Consider the following 6736-nt stretch of genomic DNA (forward strand, 5'->3'; position numbering starts at 1 on the left):
ATGCTATTCACAAAACAACCATTTCAATTTATCTATGTTGCTATTCTAAAATGCACGATCTAAAATGCATCCATCCACTCTCAATGCTATATACGAAAAAAAACATTTTAGTTTATCTATTGTTGATGTTCTTATTATCCTTCCTATTGAGGATGGGGGGCAACTCCTACACTTTATTTTAAGAGATACTAGTTCTTTAACAAGTATTTGTCAATAATTCCCAAGGTACTCTACCTAGGTCTATTTTCCTTATTTCCAAGTATTGCATCTTTCGATCACAATGGAGAGATGTCGAATATGACTCTTATTTTGTTCAAGTGCTTCAACCAAATCAAATATGGCTACCTCTCACATAACCCTCATACTCTTTTCCTCATCGATTGATTCTCTTCTCTCCCAAACCAAAAGTAAGAAAGTTCAATAGATGAAATGGGTGTCATGAGCTTACCAAATTACCTCCACATTATAGTCACGATTCAAAAGCTTGCCGATAGCTCCATGATCCAAATGTGGCTCCTTTAAATGCACCTTCACTCCATCGCCTCTATGGTGATTTGGCAAGCTCCATGATAGAGAAAAGAAGAAGAAGAAGAAGAAGAAGAAGAAGAAGAATGGGAAGAGGAGGGAGAAGAGCTTCTCCCTAAGGTCCTTCACTCTCCCTCACACACATTGCTCCTCTTTCTCCTTTTCTCTCTCCCACCATACAAGCAAGATAGCAAGAAGCAAGAGGCTCTTTCCAAGTTTGCATACACAAGAATGAGCTCCTTTGTTTAATTTTGGGTTTTATATATAGGGTTTTCAAGTTAGGAATCCCTCCAAAAATTGAGCACCCCATCTCTTTTCGGTCCAAAACTAGCCCTTTTCAATTTATGTATCCAAATTAGATTAATTGGACTATTCTAGACTTTGAGCAAATAGATCCACCATGCCCAAAACCTCATGTATGTTGTGGCTTGCCACTTTGACCCAAAAATAATTTTACAAATTGTATGAGAGTGAGCTCATATTTTGCATATATATTGAAATAATTATAAAATTTTGTAAGTGCTCAAATTTGTGTTCTATTACACTCCAAAAATTTATTGTTGCACTTGTAACCACCTTTTCCACCTTTTGGGATTCTTGAAGCTTCAAACTTGGACATCGATTAACATAGCCCCTCTCTTGGTGTGTGAGTCTCATGGCACTCTGCATCATGGTTGGTAGCATTGTGCAAGTGATGGTAGCATTGGGATAGTTAAAGAAGTGATAATGGAGGTTGGTGTCGAGGTTTGATATATCTTCATTATAGCACAAGATGACAATGTGCTTCAAACATTAGCTCATAACAAAAGAAAAATTTGCTAGGATCCCTATGTAGTGAGAGTGCTGGATCTTATGGATGGGTTGATCAAGTGGTCTAGATTCACTACCCAATATAGTTCATGTGCCTAAGGGTCTAGATTGAGTCCAAGTCCTATGCCTTTTGTTTAAGGTCCTCTATGCCTAGGAGAGATCTCTTGCCCAGTCTACTAAGATGATCATTTCTCTCTCTAGTCAAGGGGAGATTATGTTATTTCCTTGCACGGCCTTCATCTTTCAAGAGCTTTTAAGTAGAAGGCTATATTTTTTTCTCAAGCCATGATGGGTTTGCAAGGATTTGGGTGATTTAACACAAAGCATTCTTTGAAGAAGTGGTTCTTTAAATGAAGTTTCCCTAACCCTTACTAGCTCCATTTGTGTGCCTTCTCAACCCATGAGATGATTTTGATATACTTTCTTAGTGTGACTCAAGGTATGAAGTGCCATTACTAGTTGGGATATAAGCTATCACTCTTTAGTGGTGTGTGGGCTATGGTGTGCATCCAATTGTGTGTATGCTTAGTGATGCACTCAAGTGGGCTAGTCTTAGGCATGTGGTTTGAAGGGTCCATGATAGCTTGATAATGCTCCCAAGATGTTAACTTAAGGTAGTATTTTCAACTAGAAACTTGCGTACTCACCTCAAGATGGATGTGCAAGCCGGGGAGAGGATGGTTCTATGGGTCACTAGTTGGATCTCCCCTTAGATGGTAAGATATCACTAGCTCAAGTAGAGTAGGCAAGGCTTGGGGTAACTACTTGTCATCCAACTTAAGGAGGTGTACGATTGTCATTAAGTGACATAGCATTAAAGACTAAAGGATGCTCACGGGGATTGACCTAAATAAGAGGGACATTAGAAGTCATGAAAAGGTTTCAAAGACAAATCTAAGAAATGTGTACTTGAGCTAAAAGAAAAAGGCATGAAATATTCACCCTAGCCTTTGTGATTTAGGGTTTGAGTTGTTGGGGGATTGAAATTGGGGATAATGAGACCACACAAGTAAGAGCATTATGTCATAATCAAACAATGTTTGTTGACATCCTTTGGAGCATTTGGGCCATAGTAAACTCGTGTGAGTTGGGTAGTATGACCATTACAAACTTGGAAGCATAAGTCTCAAGCAAAAGATTTATTAGCTAAGAGTCCTACTCCTTCTTGACTACTTGTCAATTCAAGATCATAATAATCATAGGGAGGCTTTTGAGACAAGTTTAGGTCAAGAATTTATGGGGGTGGTTGAGAGGCCTAAGAGAATTGATAAGAAAATTTACAAGTTTGAGGTGGCAAATGTATCACAAGAGCACGCCTAGCCAAGGGCCCTACATGGTGGCTTCAATGTGATTTTTAAAAATTAATTATTATTACTATTAGTTTTATTTTGCCTTATTTATTTTGTCATTATTATAATTGGACTAAGGTGGTGTGTTATATAGAAGGAGTTAATTGGTAGCCAATCATGGCAAGGTCGAGCCAATCATGTGGGGTAGCCAAGGGTTCAATATGAATGGGTGGAATTATTTGGGCAATGGCTAGTAGTTAGTGGTTGTGGCCAAAAGCTAATGGCAAGAGGGTCGAGGGCTAGTAGAGGGGGTGACAACGGATGTAGTGGCTCATGCTTATTTGAGTGCTTGTCAGTTGAGAAGAGGTGTGAGGTGGTAGACAAGCTAGTAGGATGGTGGTGGCCAAGAGTAAGGGCCAAGGGATTGAGTTGGCACTACATTGAGCATGCGATGTTGGGCCTAATGAGGTTAATCTCGAGCAACAATCATGTCCAAGTGATGGAATGGGCATGTCCAAGTGCCGGTCCTAGGGGTGGCCAAAAAATCTAGGTGACATGGCAAGAATGATATGACATAATCAAAGCATTAGTAGTTGATGGCTATGTTGACCATGTTCTCTATTAATGTTGAGTTGAATTGACCCCTCTCACAGTTGCACGGACCATGCATAACCAAGTCAAGTAGGTCTATTTCTAGGTCAAGTTTCCTTGCATCATAGTGGTCAAGTTGACTTGGCCCACGAAAACCACAAATATGCCAAGGGACCATAGATTTCCCAACATGCAAGAGGCCATATAGCCTAGCCAAGGCCATAATGGGTAGTAGGGGACATTGGGGTTGAGAGAAAGATGGGCCACAACTAGTAGGGTTGAAGGAAGACACATGCTGGTTTGGGTCCAACTCAACATGATTAAAGAAGAAAAAACTTACCCTATTGTCTCAATTCAATGTAGTAGCAAGGAGAATACTGGGTGTACTTGGCTGCTTCACAAAAGATTGTACCTCTCCATGAATGGGAAGGATGGTTGAAATTGGTGCTTATACAGAGCACAATACTTTTTCAACACTGTAGTATACTTTTTCAGCATTGTAGAGTACTCTTTAGTATTGCATGGAGTGGTTTAAATTGCTCCATAGAATGGTTTAAAGCACGACATAGAGTGCTCAAAATTGGTCCTATATTAACAATAAAAATGATAGTAAAATGAATCAAAATAATAAAAAGGTACTAATTGAGGGCTTAATATATAATCACATACATAATGAGCAAAGAACATAAATATGATTAATATCTAATGGTAACAATGAAGTACACTAAGATAGGAGGCTACGTAGGAGAATGAGATTTATCCTTGAGCCTAAAGTATCACACTAAGGCATCAAAATGAACTTTACAACTCTATAATAGGCTTTGATGAACAAGTCTTGGATATCTCTTTATGTCGGCTTTTAAATGTAGGTGATGGTTATGTAGAACCACTATATTCCAACACTGCACGGCATGTTTAGTGAGCATAACTTTTGGAGTTGAGATTAGCTGCATGTGATGGGATTTGGTAGCCCAATAGATCATATAATAAACTACAATTTTGATTTTTACACCTACCCAAATTCATGATAAATTGGGGGAAAACAACTATCCAAATCTGGTTGTAGAAAAGATTTTTGATTTGTAACCTTTTTCCATGAATATAAAAAAGTTGATTCTTCACTCCATGAATTGAGATATGAATGACTCACATGACTAAATGAGATAAATTAGCTAGGTAAATATCTAAGGAGACTTTCCATGATGCTATTCTACCATGTCTTCATACTAATGCATCTCAATGTAAGGTCTTACTTCCTTAACACCCCTCCTCAACTGTAGAATTGCACTTGCCAACACCACCTCTGTAAGGACTATCACACATATGCTCCCAACCAACTTCCTATAAGGAGACTAAGGCCATCCTCCTATAAATCCATTGGACTCAAGTCATGGCCTCACCCTCATGTTACTCAATAGGACCAAGGGAACCAGGGTAAAAGGTAAAGGGCTAAACAATGTTAGCTTCTCAACCCAACAGATCCTCCACAGTTGATACTCCAAGCTATTGATATGGTCCATGTACATACAATAGTTAGCAAAAATCCTATACCAACCCATGTATTGCATCCATTGGTGGGCATTGAAGAAACAATAACAAGGTAGAACAAAGATCCATCCATTAACCAAGAAAGGTACTCCCACAAGGGTAGGTTGCTTTGTAATTCTCCCTAGTAAACCACGGGGAACATCATGAAATTCTTCCTACACAAGATATCAAAAGGTGTAAGAGAATGTTCTCACCAATCACTACAAGTTTACATATTATATTAAATATTAAGTTATTTTTAGTTATTGTAGACAATAAAAAAGTTCTTAGAAGATTTACGACTTTTTTTCCAATGATTATCACCTTAATATTTTTATAAGGTCATTGGTCAATACATTGAGCTTCATATTTTTTAATTTAAACATGGAATCTTCTTTGCTTACAAAGTATTGATTGGCCTAAATTTTTATTTTGGCTATGTATTGGCAATGGTTTTGCTAGGGTCAATAATATATCTACTACAATGGGGAATTGGCTTTACACCAATGACAATAGGGGATAGTGAAGGTGACTTGATATCTTTATATTTGGTACAAAAGAGTTGTGGGGCCACATTCCAATGCATTTAGGATTCATAACTTTTGTGAGTTATGAATAAGCATATTGATTTTTGTTGATCAACTAATTATTTGGACAAACAAGAGCTTGTGAGTCTTTTATTTTTGAAGAATCAAAAGACTTTGAGCAAACTAAGTTCTTCAAGGATCTGAGTTCTCATTATATCATTCTTGATATGCTTAGCTTTTTCAGCATCAATCAAGTAATTTTCATCTCACAATTTCCAACTGTCAGCTTGGATTTTTGATCATTTTGATCCTATGATAGCCTAAAAGTAACCAAAGCAACATTATATCAAAATTGGAAACTACTAAATCCACAAGTCTCATTGTACTTTACTTGAAACACCTCATGGTTCAAGATTTGGTTAAAGAAATCCTAGAAAAAATATCCTAGCTTGGAATACAGCTCGTGTCATGTGACTATATCGAGTAGTTGATTTTTCAAAGGGAATAGAGAAATGATTTTTATTTGTCTTGAAGTTTATTGTGGAAGTCCACACAAATGAGAAGTTTTTTCATTATTTTTGGGTACAATCATAATAAGTGAAACCCATTCACTATTGGTAGTTGGCTAAATAAACTCAGCTTTTAATAGTTTTTGCAACTCTCTTTTGACCAAGGCAGAATAGTTAGGATTCATACACCTTCGACATTGCCATACAGGCTTGCCATCAGGCTCTAGATTGATCTGATGCTGGCATAAGGTGGGATCAGTTCCTTTCATATAGGTTTAGGACCAAGTAAACACATCCAAGTTCTTTTTCAATAAGTCATGGAGGACCAACAATTGCTCCTTAGAAAGACTATTGTCCACTTTGAGATGATGTTCAATGCCATCTGCATCAAGAAAATCCAATTTCCTTTCACCTCTCACTAATCTAATGAGGGTCCAACACATTCTTGGTACATGTCAAACTCCTTCAAGGAAGTTGTCTCTTCTGTTGATACTCCATTGGAACTAGCTTCTTCTATGTTCGGATGTGATGGCTATGATATTGTCGGATGTTGAAATGGTAGAAGTTTTGCTTTTAATTGAGTTTTAGGGAGAATTACTTCTTGACTTGAGGATTCATCTTTTGAGAATATATCTAGAAATGTCACATAACATGGACCATTTGAGTTTCTTTTTTTTTGGGGTGCATAATTGGTGCTTTTTGGCACAGTGCATCATCATCATCATTCCTCAAGAACGGTAAATTAGGATGAAAAGAGCCATTGATGAAGGAAATCTTTATTTGCCTAATCTATTTTTAATGTATATTTTGCATGCTTCACAGTCCATTAAAGTCATCTCAGGTAGAAACAGAGCAAGAGGAAACGCCGATAGGGAGAGAGCCTTAGAAGCAGATCTTACAGTGAGTGAGCTGCTCATGAAGCAATTGCTAGATGACACTAGCACTGAGCAAAGTGGAG

Source organism: Lygodium microphyllum, chromosome 4 (assembly GCF_053477565.2).
Source record: "Lygodium microphyllum isolate KBCC chromosome 4, Lygodium_microphyllum_v1.1.10, whole genome shotgun sequence".
NCBI lineage: Eukaryota > Viridiplantae > Streptophyta > Polypodiopsida > Schizaeales > Lygodiaceae > Lygodium > Lygodium microphyllum.